A 22,810-nucleotide genomic window follows, 5' to 3' on the forward strand; every position below is an offset into this window, starting at 1 on the left:
GATGATCTACAGTCCGGTGGTACAGAAGCAGAGGGATGGGGTGGAGCGGGGGTTACGCCCCGAACACGAGCCGCCTCCTCCGTGGGGGGATGCGCTGGATAAGAAGGTTCTGGGTACTGCACCTGAGCTGCCATAGACATTAGTCACCCACCCTACCCTCCCTTTGTGTTTTTGGTTTGTTGTTTGGGGGGGGGTTGTTGTTGTTTTGTTGTAGGTGCGGTTGGAGTCCGCACCTTTGGGGGGGGGTACTCTCACATCCTGACCATAGTAAGTTGTTATTTTCTATGGCAGAGTAGGTCAGGGCGTGAAAGGGTGTTTGTCTATGTTTTGTATTTCTATGTTCAGTTTCTAGTTTTGTATTTCTATGTTGGTTTTGTTTGGTATGATCTCCAATTAGAGGCAGCCGGTTGTCGTTGTCTCTAATTGGAGGTCATATTTAAGCTGATGTTTGTCCCACCTGTTTTGTGGGTGATTATTTGTGAGTAGTGTTTGCTTCTCCTCTACGTCACTGTTTGTTGTTTTGTAAATTTCAGTTATTTGATGTATTGCACAGTTTCAAGGATTAAATAAATATGTGGAACGAAACACACGCTGCACTTTGGTCCGTTCCTTTTGGCAGCCGTGACATTAGCAGTCTTATTGTTTTGGAGGTAGAAGCTGTTAAGGAGCGTTTTGGACCTATACTTGGCATTCCAGAGAGAAAAGTCTATGACTAAGGTGGCTGGAGTGTTTGACAACTTTTATGGCTTTCCTCTGACACCGCCTGGTATAGAGGTCTGGATGGCAGGAAGCTTGCCCGTATGCACGGCCCTTTGGAGCACCTTGCGGTCAGATTCCGAGCAGTTGCCATATTAAGTGGTGATGCAACCAGTCAGGATGCTCTCGATGGTGAAGCTGTAGACATTTTTGAGGATCTGAGGACCCATGCGAAATCCTTTCAGTCTCCTGAGGGGGAATAGGTTTTGTCGTGCCCTCTTCACAACTGTCTTGGTGTGTTTGGACTTTACTAGTGATGTGGATGCCAAGGAACTTGAAGCTCTCGACCCGTTCCACTACAGCCCAGTCGATGTGAATGGGGCCCCCCTTTTCCTGTAGTCTATGATCAGCTCTTTTGTCTTGCTCACATTGAGGGAGAGGTTGTTGTCTTGGCACCACACTGCCAGGTCTCTGATCTCCTCCCTGTAAGCTGTCTCATCATTGTCGGTGATCAGGCCTACTACTGTTGTGTCGTCAGCAAACTAAATAATGGTGTTGGAGTCGTGTTTAGCCACACAGTCGTGGGTGAACAGGGAGAACAGGAGGGGACTAAGCATGTATCCCTGAGGGGCCCCAGTGTTGAGGATCAGGGTGGCAGATGTGTTGTTGTCTACCCTCACCACCTGGGGGCAGCCCATCAGGAAGTCCAGGATCCAGTTGCAGAGGGAGGTGCTTAGTCCCAGGGTCCTTAGCTTAGAGATGAGCTTTGAGGGCACTATAGTGTTGAATGCTGAGCTGTAGTCAGCGAACATCATTCTTACTTAGGTGTTCACTTTGTCCAGGTTGGAAAGGGCAGTGTGGAGCGCAAAGGAGATTGCGTCATCTGTGGATCTATTGGGGCAATATGTAAATTGTAGTGGGTCTAGGGTTTCTAGGATGAGGGTGTTGATGTGAGCCATGACTAGCCTTTCAAAGCACTTCATGGCTACAGATGTGATAACTATGGGGCGGTAGTCATTTAGGCAGGTTACTTTGGTGTTCTTAGGCACAGGGACTATATTGTTCTCCTTGAAACATGCAGGTATTACAGACTTGGTCAGGGAGAGGTTGAAAATGCCAGTGAAGACACTTGCCAGTTGGTCAGCGCATGCTCTGAGTATGTGTCCTGGTAATCCGTCTGGCCTTGCGGCCTTGTGAATGTTGACCTGTTTAAAAATCTTAGATAAGGCTATGGAGAGCTTGATCACACAGTCGTCTGGAACAGCTGGTGCTCTCATGCATGGCTCAGTGCTGCTTGCCTCGAAGCGAGCGTAGAAGGCGTTTAGCTCGTTTGGTAGGCTTGAGTCACTGGGTAGCTCACGGCTGGGTTTCCCTTTGTAATCTGTAATAGTTTGCAAGCCCTGCCATATCTGACAAGCATCAGAGCCGGTGTAGTAGGATTCAATCTTAGTCCTGTATTGACGGTTTGCATGTTTGATGGTTGGTCACAGGGCATAGCGTTCTTATAAGCATCCGGATTAGTTTCCCGTTCCTTGAAAGCGGCAGCCCTAGAATTTAGCTCAGTGCGGATGTTGCCTGTAATCCATGGCTTCTGGTTAGGATATGTACAGTCATATGAATAAGTAAGTACACCCCCTGCAATTTTTTTTTTCTTTTTTTTTTTGTACATATTTGGACAGACAGATATGTAATCCTTTCTTCAACACCATTGACAGATACAGGTAATCTAATTTAACAAATTACACTGGAAGATATACTTTGCAATAATTTATTCATCAAACATCTACAGAAATGCGATTCCATAGTGTGGAAATAATTAGTAGACCCCTAGCTTAATTAGCTGATGTTGCCCTCTTTGGCTGAAATAACTTAATGTAGCCATTTCTTGTAACTGTCTATCAGTCTCTTACATCGACTGGGAGGAATGTTTGCCTAATCCTTATAGTACTGATTCAACTGTGTCATGTTTGAGGGCTTTCTTGCATGCAAGGCCCGCTTCAAGTCCCCCCACGGCATTTCGACAGGATTGAGATCTGGGCTTTGACTTGGACATTCCATAACCCTCCATTTCTCCTTATTGAGCCGTTCTGTTGTAGCTTTGCTTGTGTGTTGTGGATCATTGTCCTGTTCCAAGATCCATGTTCAGTTCAGCTTCAGCTTTTTGACAGATGGCCTCACATTCTCCTCCAGAATTCTCTGGTACAATATGGAATTCATGGTTGAGTCAATGATGGTAAGTAGGCCAGGCCCTGAGGCAGAAAAGCAGCCCCAAACCATAAGGCCACCGCCTCCATGCATTATGGTTGGTATGAGGTTATACTGTTCAAAGATAGTGTTTCGTTTTCGACAAACATGGCATCTGGCATTGCGGCCAAACAACTCCACCTTTGACTCATCTGTCCAGAGCACATTGTTCCAGTAGTTTTGTACTTACCCAGGTGTTGTCTGGTAAACGTCAGTCTTGTCTTGATATACTCTTTTGAGAGCAGAGGCTTCTTCCTTCCTGACCAACCATGTAGGCCAGTTGACTCATGCACTGACATTGATTGTGGCAAGAGAGGCCTGCAAATCCCTTGATGTTACCCTGGGGTTCTTAGAGACTTCTATGAGCATCTTTCGGTCAGCTCTTGAGTTGAATTTGGTGGGACTGACCTGTCCTAGCTAGATTACCAGTGGTCTGCAATTTTCTCCATTTGTAGATTATCCGTCGGAAAGTGTAATGATGTACTTTGAATTGCTTGGAAATGGATTTGTAACCCCTCCCAGATTCATGGGCATCAACAATCTTTCTTCTGAGGGCCTCGGATAGATATTTTGATCTTGGCATGATGTGTTACCACACACCCATATGGTTATAACCAAACCAGACAAAGTTTCTAATTTTATGGAAGGCTGGACCTTCCCAAGTTACTCTATAATGATTTTCTAATCATTTGCACCTGATTCTAATGTTAGCCATTTTATGTGGATAGCCCACTCAAGGACATTGAGAGACTTTTTCTGAAGCCACTCCTGCATTGTCTTGGTTGTGTGCTTAGGGTCCTGAGTGCTCTGGAGCAGGTTTTCATCAAGGATCTCTCTGTACTTTGCTCTGTTCATCTTTCTCTTGATCCTGACTAGTCACCAGTCCCTGCCACTGAAAAACATCCCCACAGCATGATGCTGCCACCACCATGCTTCACCGTAGGGATGGTGCCAGGTTTCCTGCAGACGTGACGCTTGGCATTCAGGACAAAGAGTTCAATCTTGGTTTCATCAGACCAGATAATCTTGTTTCTCATGGTCTGAGAGTCCTTTAGGTGCCTTTTGGCGAACTCCAAGCGGGCTGTCACGTGCCTTTTACGGAGGAGTGGCTTCCGTCTGGCCACTCTACCATAAAGTCCTGATAGGTGGAGTGCTGCAGAGATAGTTGTCCTTCTGGAAGGTTCTCCCATCTCCACAGAGGAACTCTGGAGCTCTGTCAGAGTAACCATCGGGTTCTTGGTCACCTCCCTGTCAAAGGCCTTCTTCCCCAATTGCTCAGTTTGGCAAGGCGGCCAGCTCTAGGAAGAGTGTTGGTGGTTCCAAACTTCTTTCATTTAAGAATGATGGAGGACACTGTGTTCTTTGGGACCTTCAATGCTGCAGACATTTTTTGGTACCTTTCCCCAGATCTGTGCCTCGACACAATCCTGTCTCAGAGCTCTACAGACAATTCCTTTGACCTCATGGCTTGGTTTTTGCTCTGACATGCACTGTCAACTGTGGGACCTAATATAGACATGGGTGTGCCTTTCCAGATCATGTCCAATCAATTGAATTTACCACAGTTGGACTTCAATCAAGTTGTAGAAATATCTCAAGGATGATGAATAGAAACAAGATGCACCTGAGCTCAATTTTGAGTCTCATAGCAAAGAGTCTGAATATTTATGCGAATAAGGTATTTCAGTTGTTTATTTTTAATACATTTGCAAAAATTCCTAAAACCTGTTTTCGCATTGTCATTTTGTTGAATTGTGTGTAGATTGATAAGGGATTTTTTTAAAAATATATTTTGTAATAAGGCTGTAACGCAACAAAATGTGGAAAAAGTGAATGGGTCTGAATACTTTCCGAATGCATTGTAAGTGTGATATTTCAGTAGATCTTTTTTTAAATAAATTTGCTAAATATTTTTCGAATGCACTGTATCCCAACCAAAAGCCATGGATTACAGGCAACATCCGCACTGAGCTAAAGACTAGAGCTGCCGCTTTCAAGGAGCAGGACACTAATCTGGACACTTATGTGAAATGCCGCTATGACCTCTGATGAGCCATCAAACATGCAAAGTTTCAATACAGGACTAAGATCGAATCCAGCCGCGAGTTGCCCAATGCTACGAGACTAACAGACGATCTAAATGCCTTCTAAATGCCTTTTGTCTTTTATGCTCGCTTTCAGGCAAGCATCACTGAACCATGTGTGAGAGCACTAGCAGTTCCAGATGACTGTGTTATCTTTCCGTAGCCGATTTGAGTAAGACCTTTAAACAGGTTGACATTCACAAGGCCTCGGTGCCAGACAGATTACCAGGACGCTTAGTCAGAACATGTGCAGACCAGCTGCCGGTTGTCTTCACTGGCATTTTCAACCTGTTCCTGACCCAGTCTGTAATAACTAGACATTTTAAGCAGACCACCATAGTCCCTGTGCCCAAGACCACCAAGGTAACCCTTGTCAAAGACTCCAGCCACCCAAGTCATAGTGTCACGACTTCCGCCGGAGTCGGTCCCTCTCCTTGTTCGAGCGGCGTTCGGCGGTCGACGTCACCGGCCTTCTAGCCATCGCCGATCCACTTTTCATTTTCCATTTGTTTTGTCTTTGTTTTCTACACACCTGGTTTCAATTCCCCCATTACATGTTCATTATTTAACCCTCTGGTTTCCCCCATGTTTGTGTGCGTGTTTGTTCTATTGTTCAGGCTGTTACTGACAGCTGGTATTTTGTTACCGGGTTTTGTTATTACGCCTGTTTATTTCGTGGTACCGGTATTTTTCCCGCACCGTAGTATTGTGTTTATACTGGTGTTTTCTTGTATTAAATACCTTGTCCACGCATCTCAGCTCTCCTGCGCCTGACTCCTTTCACCAGTTACCCACAGCCTTGACACATAGACTGTTTTCTCCGCTTCCGTGCAGCAAGCGATACCGATGCACCAAGTCCATAAGACTACTAAATATACTGAACAAGAATATAAATCTAACATGTAAAGTGTTGGTGCCATCTTTTATAAGCTGAAATAAAAGATCCCAGAAATGTTCCATACGCACAAAAAGCTTATTACTCAAATTGAGGGAGCATGCAATTGGCATGCTGACTGCAGGAATGTCCACCAGAGCTTTTGCCAGAGAATTAAATGTTAATTTCTCTACCATAAGCCACTTCCAATGTCGTTTTAGAGATTCTACGTCCAACCGGCCTCACGACCACAGACCACATGTAACCACGCCAGCCCACGCCAGCCCACGACCTCCACATCCAACTTCTTCACCTGCGGGATCACCAGACCAGCCACCCTGAAAGCTGATGAAACTGAGGAGCATTTATGTCTGTAAAACTCTTTCTTGTTGGCTGGGTCTGGCTGCCAAGTGGGTGGGCCTATGCCCTCCTAGGCCCACCCATGGCCATCCAGTCATGTGAAATCCATAGATTAGAGCCTAATGAATTTATTTCAAGTGACTGATTTCCTTATATGAACTCAGTAAAATCATTAAAATTGTTCCATGTTGCGTTTATATTTTTGTTCAGTATAGTTAACTAAATAGCTACCCGGACTATCTGCACTGACCCTTTTTGCACGAACTATTTTGACTCAATACATTCACTGCTGCTACTGTTTGTCTATCCTGTTGCCTAGTCATTTACCCCTACCTATGTACATATCTACCTCAATTACCTCGTACCCCTGCATATCGACTTGGTACTGGTACCCTGAGTATATAGCCAAGTTATCGTTTCTCATTGTGTTTTTATTCCTTGTGTTATTATTTTTCTTAATTTTTGTCTGCATTGTTGGGAAGGGCCCGTAAGTAAGCATTTCACTGTTAGTCTTGTAAGTTCCCCAGCAAGTTAACCAAATAGTGTCGCTCAAACAGAAGGGGGAACTTACACAAAGCGTTACTGACCAACAACCAAAACAAAACGTGGGGTTTTAGGAGGGGTTCTGAAAGACACTCATGGGGGTCTCCACTGACAGTTGACTAGCAACAACAACTGGAACCTAAAAGACACCCACCATGAGTGCCCACTGAATTTGCCCAAGAAGAGGCAAACAAAAGAAAAACCCACAACTTAAAGACAAGAAGCAAATCAAAAAGGTGGAGCAAAGTGAAATCAGACAAAGAAAATATTTTTTTTACTCCCTTTTTCTCCCCAATTACGATCTTGTCTTATCGCTGCAACTCCCCAACAGGCTTGGGAGGCGAAGGTCAAATCATGCAGCCTCCGAAACATGACCCGCCAAACCGTGCTTCTTAACACCCGCCCACTTAACCCGGAAGCCAGCCGCACACTATGGTCGTTTAATCTGTCATATTGTGTCTGGCTCTGCCAAAAGGAACAGAGGTGTGCTCAGTGACAGTGAACTCATAGCTATTCTAAACTCACAGATATTGAGTTTCATTAAGTGTGTTCTTGTCCCCTCACCTCATACTCACATTCATGCTTTCAATCGTGTATTGTGGGAGAGGTAAATGGTCCGTTCATTTAAGTTTCACCAAATTGGTGGCAGAGGTTTCCAAGCGGCAGTTTTTCTTTGGCAGGCTCAAATTGATGCTTTCTCAAGCACACTTTCCAGTCATTAATTCCGTGGCAGTGTTGCATGAGGGATTGTCTATTCAACTGCCTCCATCTGTTCATGTACATCTTCAACAAGATTTGACCAAGGAAAGTATGTAGTATACTGTATTCTACGACATGAAAAGTGTGTGCTGTACACACAATCTAAATAATTTTTATGGATGAGTTACTTCCCAAAGGGTAAGGTGTGTGTTGCTGTGTACCTGTGAAGATTGCCATATCACCTGTCCAGTGGTTGCCGTGGTGAGTGCTGGGCTGTGACGTCGTTGTTTATGGGGTGAGTGTGTCTACGGCCTACGTGTCTTTCAACAGATAGGGATATAGTAACAGTGATGAACCATGACAAGAATGCTATTGTCTAGGCATAAAGCACACACAACCTGAGGGTAACACATCTATTTCTGTGGAGGAACGTGAACCTGAGGCCACACAGGGCACAGATCTCTATTCCCGGCCCCGGGTGCTACTTAGTGCATCATGGGTAAATAATATGCTGTCCTCTGATGACACAGAGCAGATGCCAGCTACAAGACCTCTGATAGACAGTGTTACTGTACGCACCAGCAGCTCTCAACACACCGCCTTGTACAGTATCAGAAACATTAAACAGGCACTGTAAACATATGAATGTGATTACAGCATTACGTAAAGACAACCAATGATTCATTTCCCATTAGAAATAGTTTAAAATGCCATACTGGAGGACTATATTTCACTAATATGTAATATGTGGTAATATGTGAAGCATAGTGACATTTTACAAACCAACTGTTTTATTTAACCCCTTTAGATATATTAATGATTTAATTATACTGCTCCCTCTAACAGAGGGAAATGATTCACCCCTCTCTTCTCTGAACGTCTTTCTCCAGCTAGCCAGAGGTGGGTCACATAAAAAAATATTATTGTCAGTTACACCTCCAAAGGACTAATGTTAAGTAAACCAAGATAAATAAATGATTTCTTGTTCTTCTTAGAGCAGTTGTATTTCCCTTGGAATGGTTTCTCAGACCAGACACGTTCTTGGCCTCTGTGGGACAGAGGCCAGAGACAGATGGAGAAGTTGCCCTATCTGGAGGTTCCCACCTTCTATTGAAGTGCCCATTTCACCAGCTGAGATACAGTACCAGTCATAAGTTTGGACACACCTACTCATTCAAGGGTTTTTCTTTATTTTTACTATTTTCTACATTGTAGAATAATAGTGAAGACATCAAAACTACGAAATAACACATATGGAATCATGTAGTAACCAAAAATTGTTAAACAAATCAAAATAGATGTTATATTTCAGATTCTTTAAAGTAGCCACCCTTTGCCTTGATGACAACTTTGCACACTCTTGGCATTATCTCAACCTGCTTCATGAGGTAGTCACCTGGAATGCATTTCAATTAACAGGTGTGCCTTGTTAAAAGTTAATTTGTGGAATTTCTTTCCTTATTAATGCATTTGAGTCTATCAGTTGTGTTGTGACAAGCTAGTGCGTTTAAGCCAATCAGTTGTGTTGTGACAAGGTAGGGGTGATATACAGAAGATAGCCCTATTTGGTAAAATACCAAGTCCATATTATGGCAAGAACAGCTCAAATAAGCAAAGCGAAATGACAATCCTTTAAGACATGAAGGTCAGTCAATACGGAACATTTCAAGAACTTTTGAAAGTTTCTTCAAGTGCAGTCGCAAAAACCATAAAGTGCTATGATGAAACTGGCTCTCATGAGGAGAAAAGGAAGACCCAGAGTTACCTCTGCTGCAGAGGATAAGTTCATTAGAGTTACCAGCCACAGAAAGTGCAGCCCAAATAAATGCTTCACAGAGTTCAAGAAACAGACACATCTCAACATCAACTGTTTAGAGGAAACTGCATGAATCAGGCCTTCATGGTTGAATTGCTGCAAAGAAACCACTACTAAAGGACACCAATAATAAGAAGAGACTTGCTTGGGCCAAGAAACACGAACAATGGACATTAGACAGGTGGAAATCTGTCCTTTGGTCTGATATGTCCAAATTTGAGATTTTTGGTTCCAACAGCCATGTCTTTGTGAGACACAGAGTAGGTGAACGGATGATGTCTGCATGTGTGGTTCCCACCATGAAGCATGGAGGAGGAGGTGTTATGGTATGGGGGTGCATTGCTCGTGACAATGTCTGTGATATATTTAGAATTCAAGGCACACTTAACCAGCATGGCAACCACAGCATTCTGCAGTGATACGCCATCCCATCTGGTTTGCGCTTAGTGGGACTATCATTTGTTTTTCAACAGGACACTGACCCAAAACACTCATCCAGGCTGTGTAAGGGCTATTTAACCAAGGAGGGGAGTGATGGAGTGCTGCATCAGATGACCTGGCCTCCACAATCACCCGACCTCAACCCAATTGAGATGGTTTGGGATGAGTTGGACCGCAGAGTGAAGGAAAAGCAACCATCAAGTGCTCAGCATATGTGGGAAACCCTTCAAGACTGTTGGAAAAGCACTCCAGGTGAAGCTGGTTGAGAGAATGTCAAGAGTGTGCAAAGCTGTCATCAAAGCAAAGGTTGGCTGCTTTGAAGAAACCAAAATATTTTTTAACACTTTTTTGTTTACTACATGATTCCATATGTGTTATTTCATAGTTTGGATGTTTTCACTATTATTCTACAATGTATACTAAAACTAAAGAAAAACCCTTGAATGAGTAGGTGTGTCCAAACTTTTGACTGTATATTTACAGAATGAGCACTGTTGAAGGGTATCGTATATTTATGAAAACAGAGCAAATTCATGATATTGGTTTTGCCTGTAGTATCATAGACTTCACATGTGGAATATTTAGTGTGGCCGTAACTGTTTATCAGGGCTTATCACATTCTCATTACAACGTGGTTGTCAGTGTTTGTCTGCTGTCTGAGCTGGTGGTGGTCTCATTCACAGGAGATCTGTTGTGGCTCTGCCATTGTCAACCCTCGTCTTCAGCCTTCTCCACGAGACATAGTATTTCTCCTCTTTGTCCTCTTAACATAACTGGGTTCATCTCACACCCCCACTCTTCACTAATCTGCATGGGTGATTCTCAACAGAGTGCGCTGCCATCTTTGTTCCCCTTGCTCCTGCCTCTTGAGAGTGAGAGGTTCCATGCATTCCTGGAGTGGTTGGCCATTGAGCCTGTCCATTCAGGCCGGCTGGTCCAGCTCTCTGGGCTGATGGATGGCCTGTCTGGGTTTATCTAAGAAGGACGGACAGTGCGCTGGCTGGGGCCCGGAGGTTGTCACTCCTGACTGGTTTATCAGAGGTTGACTTATAGAGCTGTCATCCTCTCAAAACAGGGTTCCCAGGGACTTCATCCACCCCCTATCCTGTTCTGTCCTGTCACACCTCCACACCACCCACCCAAGGCCTTGGCCTGCCTGCGTGCCTAATTGTCTATCTCAAACTACTCTAGCGCTGCCTGCCTGCCTGCACGCCTGCCGTCCAGGGGCAGACCCATCTCCAACTACTACACTTCTTGGAGTTAGATACCAAATATTAGGAGCACTCTGTTGCCATGTGTTAGTGACCAGCTCCAGACAATGTATGGTGGTACATGTGGTGAATGTACAGTAGATAAACTTTGACTGAGGATTAATTGTCTTTCTCAATAATGCAATTTTTTTGGAATTTGCGCCAGAATATCACTGTTAAAATTCACTGCTAAAATGACAGCAGAGATGATGAATATGATGCGGACCACCTTGGAATAATCCGCAGTCGGTGACTTCAGATAACCAAAGACATGTGTTGAGCTTTTCTGTTCTGCTACTTTATGCACTTCAAATGTTGCTTTGACTTCAATTATCTATTTGTCTGTCTTTTTTTATTCTGACCCTCATGGATGAAGAAGAGTGTGGCAGGTTGTAGTTTTTTCTCCCCCAAGGCTGAGCCTTGTTTCAGCTTGCCATGAAATCCCAGAGTTCCTTCCTTGTTCAGACTTTTATGAGCCACTGAAGGGCTGTGGAAAAACCAAGTGAAATCTGGGGCCTCTCTCTCACACTTTGTGGTGCTTTGTTTTCAACAGTACAGTACATGGGTTGAGGTGATAAATGACAATATTCATCCGGACCCTTGCCACATAGGTAATTTGTGTGACCGGACCTTCTCAAATAGTATTTGAGTACTCCTGGTCTACTGTACTCTTCCCTCATTATCTACTGAATTTGTCTTGTGTGCATGTGTGCGCGTGTATGCGTGCGTGCGAGAATGAGCCACCTGCTCGTTTGGTCTGATTAATCAGATTACAGTGAGTAAGGTAAGTGGTTGGCATCAGGACATATCTCTCTCCTCTGTCTCTCTCTGAGTCAGGTGTAGGAGTTTCAGATCAAGAGCAATAATCACCAGTGGATCTCACCTCAGGTTCTGCTGCCAATCACAATAACTGAACAATATCCTGGAGACTGTTCTCTGGAGTGCAGGGACCTGGAGGGACTGTAGCTATTTAGTAACTGTGTCACTGTGTTGAGCTCAGTTCCCTGGTCCGTATATGGGGTAGACTCGATAAAGATCACTGGACTGGAGTAAATTATCTCTAATCTGAGGGTGTCGAAACAAAAGATATACAAAACATAATTGTTAATCATAGAATATATTTATTGTCCCCATGATTTGAAGTACACAACATAAAAGGAATTATCTTGTGAGCAATAGATAAAAGCACATTATCCATTCACTGAAAGGTGACATTAACTCCAGGTACAGTATAACACAGTTTCATCTGTCTTTTCTGTCACCATGGGACAGTTGTTGAGTGTGCAGCAATGGCTAACACTAATGATGATTGTAATTATCTGAACAGAGACAAGAGGGACTCATTTGTAGCCCAACACACTCCAAATCCAGATGCACAATCAGTAAATCAGTGTGTTTGCAAACTAGTATCTATTTTGCTCACATGTAAATAAGTGCATATGGAATGGTGTGGGCGTTTACCGGTAATACAAATATATTAATGAGAGTAAACCGCTGATTGGCCAGCTCATACTCCTCAGGAGGATGACATCATTAAAAGAGGACCGAGCACGCCTCCATTCTCATAGACTGGGCTGCAGTGGAGCAGGTTGAGAGCTTCAAGTTCCTTGGTTTCCACATCACCAACAAACTAACATGGTCCAAGCACACCAATACAGTCGTGAAGAGGGCACGACAAAACCTATTCCCCCTTAGGAGACTGAAAAGATTTGGCATGGGTCCTCAGATCCTCAAAATGTCTACAGCTGCACCATCGAGAGCATCCTGACTGATTGCATCACTGCCTGGTATGGCAACTGCTCGGCCTCCGACCACAAAGCACTACAGAGGGTAGTGCGAACGGCCCAGTATATCACTGGGGCCAAGCTTCCTGCCATCCAGGACCTCTATACCAGGCGGTGTCAGAGGAAGGCCCTAAACATTGTGAAAGACTCCAGCCACCCAAGTCATAGACTGTTCTCTCTGCTACCGCACAGCAAGAGGTACCGGAGCGCCAAGTCAAGGTCCAAGAGGCTTCTAAACAGCTTCTACCCCCAAGCCATAAGACTCCTGAATATCTAGTCTAATATCTGAATACCCCCCCCCAACCCTCTTTACACCACTGCTACTCTCTGTTGTCATCTACGCATATTCACTATAATAACTCTACCTACATGTACATGCTACTTCAACTAACCGGTGCCCCTGCACATTGACTCTGTATCGGTACCTCCCCTGTATATAGTCTCGCTATTGTTATTTTACTGCTGCTCTTTAATTACTTTTCTCTTATTCTTATCCATATTTTTTTTAAACTGCATTGATGGTTAGGGCCTCGTAAGTAAGCATTTCACTGTAAGGTCTACACCTGTTGTATTTGGCGCATGTGACTAATAAAATTTGATTTGATCATCCTCTATGAGAAAATAGCAAGCAATTTTGAAACTGTCTCTTTGAGATAAATACAAGTTTGAGGTGAGGTGTTTGAAAAAGAGAGATTTTCACTGAACAGTTACTTTAAATGCTTCCTTATTTCTTTCCCCAGCATCTTCCACTGAAATCCTCTACATCATTATGAAAGCATGGTTACACTTGAGTTAGTCCCACTCCGTTAGATTTACTGACTAGTCCTATTCAGAGTGGTGTCTGCTCTCTGCCAGATACAGAACAGTATGGTGAGGATACAGTACAGTACTCCTGTGACATCACAAAACAGATCCTGGTAACTGCTCCAAAACCCTATCACAGATACATTCTGACTAATATGTTGGTCAGTGTCTCAAAACACAACATGTTCTGTATCTGCCTTACACTACATTCTGTTGGTTTGGCAGAGAAGGAGGGAGGGCCAGTGAGTGAGCGAGATTGAGTCCAGAGTTTGCGCCTGCGCTATTGCCTCCTCCGTGGCTCAGTTCTCTATCTAACCTGATTTGGACAGTATGCTTTCAATAGTGTGCACTCTCTGAAGGAGAGAGATTTATGCCCCCTCCCCCTGGCCACTGGGAGACGTAGAGAAAAGGAATGATCCACTTCCTGTGATCATCACAAGGGGGAAAGTGGAGATGATACACAATATATCATGAGGACTAAATCTGTTCCATACATTGGTACTGTAACTTCCACCTCTGCTTTGGCAGAAAATGTACTGTATGTCAGGGTGGAGGTGAAGATGGAATGATTGAGGATACGACAGAGTGTAAGTATATGGGGCAGAGGTACACTGGGAGGGATAGGGCTGCTCATAGTTTAAATGTGCTTTGTGTTTTCCAGGCAGAGTCGATTATTACTGCGAACAGTACAGTATGAAGAGTGAAATTGTGTCGTATTAATTTCATTGGGTCATTTATGATAATAAAAAAATGGAAGAGTTGTTTTAATTTAACTGAGAGTTGAGAGGTGCCTGCTGGACTGTAGGCCCCTGTGCTCCTCTGCTTACTGCTCCTAATGATAGATTTGGAGCTGAACAGGGACATGACGTCTTTCTATAGCACAACGTCCTGATGACATTTAGCTAAATCTATTTTAATATGGTCAAATCACATTTTATTTGTCACATGCTTCGTAAACAACAGGTGTAGACTAACAGTGACATGCTTACTTACTGGTCTTTTCCCAACAATGCAGAGAGAACATTTTTTTTAACTGAAATAATAGATAAATAATAACATGAGGAATAAATACACAATGAGTAATGATAACTTGGCTATATACACTTCTGTATACACTTTAATACAGTAACATCTAGAAACACCACAGTTATTCCATTTACTATGCTCTAATTTCTGAGTGTGCTGTGTATTTATGGACGTCTGAATTGTTTGATGGGCAAATTGTGTGCTCTGGTTGAGTCCATTGATATCTTTGTAGAGGTGAAAACCCAAAACAGATGTGGACAGTTGGTCATGTGCCTGCTGGTTATATAGCCATGAATTTTATTCATTTAACCTTTTTTAACTAGGCAAGTCAGTTAAGAACAAATTCTTATTTACAATGACAGCCTACCCCGGCGACACTGGACCAATTGTGCGCCGCCCTATGGGACTCCCAATCACGGCCGGATGTGATGCAGCCTGGATCGAACCAGATACTGCAGTGATGCCTCTTGCAATGAGATGCAGTGTCTTAGACCACTGCGCCACTCAGGAATTCCAGCCAGTTCAGGCGAAATAAACTCATCACATTAATATGACAAATTATCTTTCTTCATGAAGCGTACATAAGACAAGACATCAAAGGCCAAACAATCTTTTAAAAACCTCTGCCACAGAAGTGTATCTTTCAACTTGCTCCTTCATCATCGTCATCATCATCGTCAGGACCAAGTGACTTTCCAGAGACAAAGACTGTACTCATTGAAATTCAGTAATGTGAGAGGAGTTCATTTAGTCATCTTAGAAACGAATATGTTTATAGATACTGTATATTTAGGAAGACTGTAGGTTACATACACATCTATTCTAAGACACAGTTTTGCAATTGCCTGAAAACTCAAACTGAATTCTTCCGCTGCTCTATCTATCGCTACATACTTCAGTTTGAGATGGTGTCACGCTTGTCGTTGGAAATGGAGGACCAAAACGCAGCAGGTATGTGTATGCTCATCTTGTTTTTTAATAAATCCAAAATGAACACCAAAATAACAAAGAACGACCGATCGACAAAAAACAGTCTGGTAAGGCACTAGGCTAAACACAGAACAATCACCCACAAATCACACACACAAACACACCCTAATATATGGGACTCTCAATCAAAGGCAGATAGACAACACCTGCCTTCAACTGAGAGTCCCAACCCCAATTAACCAAACATAGAAACACACACACCAGACTAACCATAGAATACAAACACAGACCATCAACCAAAAACCCGGAAATACTAAATCAAACACCCTTTACACAAACACACCACCCCAAACCACATAAAACAAATACCCTCTGCCACGTCCTGACCAAACTACCAAAACAATTAACCTTATACTGGCCAGGACGTGACAGATGGCCATCATTGAAGTCGTTTGTGGTGATGTCAAAATAAGGGGTGTTGTACAAAACAAAGTGATCAGTGATTTGATCATCTCTAACCAATCAGAGTATCAAAGCCATGGACACATTTTCTAAATGTTACTTTACCCACGTGTGTTTTGGCTCGGGGCCAACCCATCTGTTTCTGGCACCAACCAGATGGTCTAGAACATATTTCCATTCTGTAAATCGTAGGGGATGTACTCAGATCCAGACTCATTGCGGAGAAGAAACTAATGTCCGATGACGTGGCATGGCGTTTGGGTAGCCAGGAAAGTATTGCCAGGGAAACAAAGTTCTAAGCAGGCCAAGTATTTGCTTTATTAAGATGAGAAGGGATCAAAGGGTTCATTCATTTGCCTGAGGCTCTGTTATGTGTTTGAACTTGAAGGTGTCTGCTTTCATTTGTCTCTCATTTCAGAGACACTGTTTTAATCTTGATGTCAATGAGCCAAGATTAGAGCCTTTTATGTTCTCTGCATATATCATCTTTTTCATTGCTTTGTGCTATGATCATAATGATCAAAGTTGGACTCAAACTTGTATTTTTTCAAAGTCACATATTTAGTATAATTCAACGCTCTGTGTTCATCAACTGTTCTTTATTGGTAATGAAGAAGTCATGATAATGTAACACCTCCATGCTGCCACCTTTCACCATTCTCTCTTCCACAGCGTCTTGAGACTGAGGCAGTGTCTTGATGTGTCTGTCCACAAACAGTCCCATGTGACCTGGCAGAATGCCCTGCTGCTGCCTCAGTGCCACCCTCTACCAAGGTGACCTGTCACCACAGGCTTTTACGCAGGCCCTCAAATGGGCCAAATGTTGCCCAGGGGAGCTGTAAATGTGTTAACACCATGCCCACTGGACACACTGACAGTGTGCCGCATGGGGCCTGATTACTGCCACCACCACCTGTTACTTATGGCCTATAATCACTGTCTGTCCCTAGCCACCGCCGTGGCTCTGCAGCCCCAGCCTCCAGGACTCTCACAGTCATCTTCGTGGCATTATAATGAATAGCCAGAGGATTTCAAAGCTAAATGATTTCATCCACTTAAAAACAAAAGTTAATGAACTCTTGTTATGTATAGCAGGAAATTATAACTATATTAGTAAGTAATGTATATTTAGAAAACTGATTTGGGAGGCCATGGGAGGATTTCCTGTATAGTGGGTGTGTTATTTATTATCAAAGAGTCAATTACCTGTATCGTTAAGCTGCATGTCACTTTTGATTATTTATATTGATGGTTAATAGTTAAATCTCTGTTTTTCCTCTGTAGTTCAAAGTCATTCCCCTCTTAAATTAGCAATTAATCTGATTGTACTTTCTGTTGAAATCATAGCATTTCATCTTTCTGTCATCGTGTGTGTGTTTTGGTTTTATGAAAGAGATAAGAGATTGATCTTGCAATCAATTCTCTCTAATATTATGTCCACCGGCGATTGTCATGCAAATAACTGCCAGTCTCTCGGTATTTGACCGTTAATTAACAAACATGTTTAGCATCTCCTGGTTTCCACATATAGCGTACATGCCACTGAATCAGACCTTTGGAACATCTACATTTTAAAAAGTTTAAGATATGCAGGCTGTATTAAATAAATCAATTTAATACAGCCTACACCATCACAATAAATCCAATATTTATTTTAGACAGTTCTAAAGAAACATGATATGAATAAAATGTAGTCTATTTCAGAATAACAGAATAGCATTCTCTGAGTTGTCCTTATGTTAGGCCCTGATATGGCTATGGCTGTGGGCTACACCTGTTCATTTAGCAGGAAAGATTTGCTTAGAATTCGGTGACATAATTTTTGAAATTATTTTATAGTATGAAGAATACAACTGAACATAGCTTAATAAAATAGAAAGGATATTTTCTCCAAATGATTTCAAAGGAAGTGCGCACATACGGCTATTCTGTGTTGAGCGGTTAACAAAGAAACTGGTCCTCCTTTAAGCTTAATTTAGAGTTATTTATTCAACTTTAGTTGTGATACAAACGTTGGGCTATATTTTTGACTTTTAATACATTCTATGGCTGCATGATGGGACTCTAATGATGATTTGAAAAAAGTCGCAAGCTGCACACACTTCATCTGTCTCTCATTCACAATTTCACAAGCACTTGATAATATTCTAACCAGGCCTCAAATTTCCCAGCAGCATCCCCCTTGTGTGGCCATAATGCCCTCTAAAATAAGTGATGCCTTTTGCGGCCAAGGTGGCTGTTGTGCCCTTGGGCTGAATATAATAATTATAAATCCCTTCTCCCGGCTTACCTCGCTCCGAAGCACCTCTCACTCACATGGCTCCTTCAGATGTAGCCAATGCCGGTCACGTGATCGGTCTATCTCACAGGCATTTCAGCTAAGAAGTAGGCTACAAGTGAATGAAGACAGACACATCAAATCAAATGTTATTGGTCACATACACATGGTTAGCAGATGTTATTGCGAGTGTAGCGAAATGCTTGTGCTTCTAGTTCCGACAGTGCAGCAATATCTAACATGTACTGTAATCTAACAATTCCACAACAACTACCTAATACACACACATCTACGTAAAGGAATGGAATATGAATATATACATATAAATATATGGATGAGCAATGACAGAGTGGCATAGGCAAGATGCAACAGATGGTATAAAATACAGTATATACATATGAGATGAGTAAGGCAATATATGTAAACATTATTCAAGTGAAATAGATACAAACCTTGTCAAACATATAGACCTATCGCCTAGGCTACATGAGGTGTGCGACTATGATTTGAAAAGTCGAAAAAAAGGCATGCGCTATTCCTTGCCTCACTGCACAAGTTGGGTATCATCCAGTCACCCAAGTCATAGACTGTTCTCTCTGCTACCGCAAGGCAAGCGGTACCCGAGCGCCAAGTCTAGGACCAAAAGGCTCCTTAAGTAGATCCAGTCTGCCTTAACTCGACAGACAAAAAATGTAAGCCTTTTTTACTGAAAAAAACTAAACTGTAAATGTGGAGGGGCAACTAAAAAAGCTGTTCTTGCTGAAAACCCTCTAGATGTGGAGAGAGATTTGGCTGGGAAGTTAAGCACCAAGGTAAGAGTTGTGAGACAGTGACCTCTCCTTTTCACAGACTAGGAGTGAAATGGATCACAAGGCAAAATAAAAAGATGTGATATACGTTTGATACACTGCCTGGAGGTCAAGTTCACCCATCCATATAGGTCAGGAGATGTGACTGACTTTCTTCTTATACAAAACATGATACACAGAAACCTGTGTACTTAAACAAAGACTCCCCTGTCTTTAAGGGTAGGGTTTAGTGATAAGCCCTCTGAGTATCTCCTCATTCAGAAGCATTGCATGATGAATTGCTCCTGTCCAGGGGCCTCATTTATAAAAATGTTCTTGGATTTATACTCGAACTTAGTCGTAAGATCATTTCCGACGGTGTGCTTAACTTCCATTCATAAAAGATACTGAGCATAAAACACCTTGCTTTAAGCAGGTTCTAAAAAGCCCATTTGTAACTTACGCACCTGTGATCTATAAATCTCAAATGAAGTTAACATTTATGTCACCTGCACTACCTGCACTTCAGCTGTCCATTGGTGCGCTCCACAACCGACCTTGTTCTGCCATGCGCCAAATAGTAGCACATTTCCTCTGCTGTTCGGGGATCGGCAAAGGGAGTGAGAAGCCACGTTTTCAGTGGATAGCCCCGGTCACCTAATAGGGTAAAACCGTTGTGTTACATTATTTTGCCTTCACTCTCACCAGCTTCAAAACCCAGGCCTACTCTGCTGTGGCGCAGAATGAATGAGTCATGCATAGACCCTGGACACTTTGAGCATACATTGAGTAGTTGCATACGGACGTCGCAGATGGTCTGAACGTTCAATGAACGGAAATTCATCCTGTTAACATATACATGTTCATCTACAGACAGTGCACGTAAGGCAATATGCGTGCAGTCAACTGCACCTATGACCCCTGGGAAATTAAATGAGCGGACAAACTCACCTGTTCGTCGGCTGTAAATGGGAAACTAATGTATCTCGTAGACAATACGTGTAGAATTGTCTCGATCACTTGTGGCAGGATGCGGCTGAGATATACCCAACCTGTCACTAATTTCGCTCTGGAATGTCCCAATAGCGAGGAATACCAGAGTGGACAGTAGGCTACTTGGACAGATACGGGCAGTGGCGGTTCTAGCTTGTATGGCTTTCTAGGCGAACCCCCCCTTCAGCGCCTCCAATACAAATAAATAAGCATACCATTTAAACTATATAAATACAAAAATAAGACTCAAATATCAAAAATAAGTAACCTGTTAGGGCTAGGGGGCAGTATTGACACGGCTGGATAAAAAACGTACCCAATTTAATCTGGTTACTACTCCTGCCCAATAACTAGAATATGCATATAATTATTGGCCTTGGATAGAAAACACTCCAAAGTTTCTAAAACTGTTTGAATGGTGTCTGTGAGTATAACAGAACTCAAATGGCAGGTCAAAACCTGAGAAGATTCTGTACAGGAAGTACCCTGTCTGACCATTTCTTCCCCTTCTTGATTATCTCTATCCATTACAAAGGATCTCTGCTGTTACGTGACACTTCCTACGGCTCACATGGGCTCTCAGAAGGCGGCAAAAAGCTGAATCGTGGCTTTGCAGGCACTGGCTGAAACAAAGTAGCGCGTTTGGGTAGTGGCTGGTTACAGTACTGTGAGACTCAGGCTCGTGCCCGCGTAGCCCGAAAGCTTTGTTTTCTTTCCTCTGTTTACCTAAAAGGAGATTCCCGGTCGGAATATTATCGCTTTTTTACGAGAAAAATTGCATAAAAATTGATTTTAAACAGCGGTTGACATGCTTCGAAGTACGGTAATGGAATATTTAGATTTTTTTTGTCACGAATTGCGCCATGCTCGCGACCCTGATTTACCATTTCGGATAGTGTCTGGAACGCACGAACAAAACGCCGCTATTTGGATATAACGATGGATTATTTTGGACCAAACCAACATTTGTTATTGAAGTAGCAGTCCTGGGAGTGCATTCTGACGAAGACAACAAAGGTAATCAAACTTTTGTAATAGTAAATCTGATTTTGGTGAAGGCTAAACTTGCTGGGTGTCTAAATAGCTAGCCCGTGATGGCTGGGCTATGTACTTAGAATATTGCAAAATGTGCTTTCACCAAAAAGCTATTTTAAAATCGGACATATCGAGTGCATAGAGGAGTTCTGTATCTATAATTCTTAAAATAATTGTTATGCTTTTTGTGAACGTTTAACGTGAGTAATTTAGTAAATTGTTAGTAAATTCCCCGGAAGTATGCTAGTTCTGAACGTCACATGCTAATGTAAAAAGCTGGTTTTTGATATAAATATGAACTTGATTGAACAAAACATGCATGTATTGTATAACATAATGTCCTAGGGTTGTCATCTGATGAAGATCATCAAAGGTTAGTGCTGGATTTAGCTGTGGTTTGGGTTTTTGTGACATTATATGCTGGCTTGAAAAATGGGTGTCTGATTATTTCTGGCTTGGTACTCTGCTGACATAATCTAATGTTTTGCTTTCGTTGTAAAGCCTTTTTGAAATCGGACAGTGTGGTTAGATTAACGAGAGATTAACGAGAGTCTTAGGTCAGTCTATCCTGAATCTTTCAAGAACTTTGAAAGTTTCCTGAAGTGCAGTCGCAAAAACCATAAAGTGCTATGATGAAACTGGCTCTCATGAGGACCGCCACAGGAAATGAAGACCCAGAGTTACCTATGCTGCACGCGATAATATCATTTATGTTACAAGCCTCAGAAATTGCAGACCAAATAAATGCTTCACAGAGTTCAAGTAACAGACACACCTCAACATCAACTGTTCAGAGGGGACTGTGTGAATCAGGCCTTCATGGTCGAATTGCTGCAAAGAAATCACTACTAAAGAGACTTGCTTGGGCCAAGAAATGGGAGCAATGGACATTAGACAGGTGGAAATCTGTCCTTTGGTCTGATGAGTCCAAATGTGAGATTTTTGGTTCCAACTGCCATGTCTTTGTGAGACGCAGTGTAGGTGAACAGATGATCTCCGCATGTGTGGTTCCCACCGTGAAGCATGGTGGAAGAGGTGTGATGGTGTGGGGGTGCATTGCTGGTGACACTGTCTGTGATTTATTTCAAATGCAAGGCACACTTAACCTGCATTGCTACCACAGCATTCTGCAGTGATATGCCATCCCATCTGGTTTGCGCTTTGTGGGACTATCATGTTTTTCAACAGGACAATGACCCAAAACACACCTCCAGGCTGTGTAAGGGCTATTTGACCAAGGACAGTGATGGAGTGCTGCATCAGATGACCTGGCCTTCACAATCACCTGACCTCAACCCAACTGAGATGGTTGTGGGTTAACTGTGGGTTAACTGCCTTGTTTGGGAAAACCTGGGCTACGGTCCCATGACTTGTTCCCTCTGCTTTCAGCTTCCACGGTACTTTGCTTCCCTCTTGTGGACAGAAATCTAATGACTACCAACATCAGGAAGGCATTCATCTGGGAATGCTTTCCCAGCGCTAACGTAAGTAAATAGAATCTTAAGAAATTAAGAGTATTTTATTAAGCAGTCACAGAAAAAATGCAATAAACACATACAAGAGCATTCACCTGAATACAAATCTTAATTTCTTATTTTTCTGCAGCTGAATCTATCGGGTTTGCACACAGATACAAATTCACATGGGGGGTGGGGTGCGAACGGCGATGTCTTTCATTCCATATGGTGTCATTCTTCCATAAA

This window comes from Salmo salar, chromosome ssa12, assembly GCF_905237065.1.
Source record: "Salmo salar chromosome ssa12, Ssal_v3.1, whole genome shotgun sequence".
Taxonomy (NCBI): domain Eukaryota; kingdom Metazoa; phylum Chordata; class Actinopteri; order Salmoniformes; family Salmonidae; genus Salmo; species Salmo salar.